The sequence below is a fragment of the Etheostoma spectabile genome, unplaced genomic scaffold (assembly GCF_008692095.1).
Source record: "Etheostoma spectabile isolate EspeVRDwgs_2016 unplaced genomic scaffold, UIUC_Espe_1.0 scaffold314, whole genome shotgun sequence".
NCBI lineage: Eukaryota > Metazoa > Chordata > Actinopteri > Perciformes > Percidae > Etheostoma > Etheostoma spectabile.
Window position 1 is genome coordinate 1033322 of NW_022605583.1, and position 1804 is coordinate 1035125.

Genomic DNA, 1804 nt, shown 5'->3' on the forward strand with positions numbered 1-1804 from the left:
TTCTTTCTTTCTTTCTTTCTTTCTTTCTTTCTTTCTTTCTTTGAAACATTGTCCCCTTTCATGTGCCAAATCTCACTATTGCTCCTGATCCTGTTTCAGATTTGACACAGCTCCTTCCTCTCTGCATTGCCCCTCTCTCACCTGTAATGATCTTTTCTGTTGACAAAATGCTTATACATCATTACCCTATAATTAATACTTAAACCTGCAGCACCAATGAGACCGTCAGGATTATGGAGGAAAAAGAAGGATATTTCTGTTCCAATGCAGTCGCTACCAAAATGACACCACTGATGGCCAGGTAAGCTGTTTTCCCTCGCATGATGCTTCAATTCTTTCCTAACCGTGGGGATGGATTTACAATTTACAATCCATCAACCCCAAATTACCTTTTCCTGGCTACTGTAGACCGCAATGTTCAATAGCTAATTGCTCTTTATTCTCAGTTCTAATGAGAAATATTTTGGTCCAGCTTTCCAACCGTCACAGCTCATTATTGCATGTTTCAAAGCTCTACATGCTTGATGTTTGATGTCTTTTCAAACCAGAGCTTTGCTGACTGGCTCTCAAAGAAAATCCGCTGGTACACTATAAATATCATTTCCTGGGAGTAGTTTAAAAGTCTCCAACTATTGTCAGTAACATGCCCATTTAAAAATATATATTTTTCACCGTTTACATGCTCACTTAGGCTGTTTGTTCTCTATTTGTTGTTGCTCTTTTTTCCCATTTAGGTTCAGTCACCCGACGTGCATCTTACATTTTCATTTCAAAGTACAATTTTATTCTAAAAGAGATGGTTCCTGGTGGCTCAGCATTTCAAAATAAAAGCTTGTATTGTAAAAAGCTTTGTCAAACTTAATGAGTTGTTTGTTAAGACGTGGTCTACAGGACGAGATGATGTTACCCGAGTTCGACACCAAGTCAGAAAATCGTAAAACGTAGCCCATGATGTTAAAGGCCCAGAGTCTAATGTTTTTATTTGTTTATTATCAAAAGTAATTTAACCAGTTCACAAACTTGTTCTTTTTCATAAATATTTACCACCACCATCAATTCCAAGTATTCTTTTTGGCCTTGAAATTTTGCATTTACATTTGCATCTTGATATACGTTAGGCGGTGAGGGACATACAGAACATTCTGCTCCGCCTTTTGCGTTTTCATGTCACATGATACACCCACAGGTGCTGCTAACGCTGCTAATGGGTATCGTCGCCTCCCGGCCCTTGGCAAGTTAGAAGAAACATGGAGGACCACATGTATTCAAAATCCAGAATACGTTCGCACAGAAACAGAAAAAGGAGATTGAAAAGAGCAAGAGACCGGCTTTTTGAAGCGTGAAGGCCACCGTAGCTGTAGTACTAGGCTACTTTGAACTGCGTGGCGATAGACAAAGAGTTGATTGCTATATATGATCTCAACGCTAGATGGGAGAAATTCCTACACATTGGACCTTTAAGGTGTTATATTTCAGACACAAGCTTCATCGTGTGTCTACTTTGGTGATCTCTAATTCGGACTTGTATAGCTCTATTGGTTGAAAAGGACATTAACAAGGGAGAGGGTTTAGTGCTTTGATTTGCACAGGGACCTTTCCGTATTGAAATCTTCCTGTGAAATCATTTAAAACTCACCAGTCTAATCAGCTTTAATCAGCAGGTTGGGCTGCAGCAATACATTTCATCCTATCCTCCCTGATGAGATACTCTGTCTTCTCATATTGAATACTCAGATCGTGCATGTGTACTTCCATACCAAAAGAGGAAGTTCCATTTATATCTCATCTCATTAATGTCCTTAGA

General features: G+C 39.1%; 1 long non-coding RNA gene across 1 annotated transcript in view; it reads right to left on the minus strand.

Moving 5' to 3' along the window:
- LOC116686137 (uncharacterized) overlaps positions 1-1383 on the minus strand; it is a 21730-nt gene extending 20347 nt beyond the window's left edge. Inside the window, exons 1-2 of the long non-coding RNA XR_004331159.1 lie at positions 1290-1383; positions 289-290 (exon numbers count right to left, since the gene is read on the minus strand). This is a non-coding gene — a long non-coding RNA (uncharacterized LOC116686137). The remainder of the gene's footprint in view (positions 1-288; positions 291-1289) is intronic.
- Between the last annotated feature and the right edge of the window lie 421 nt (positions 1384-1804).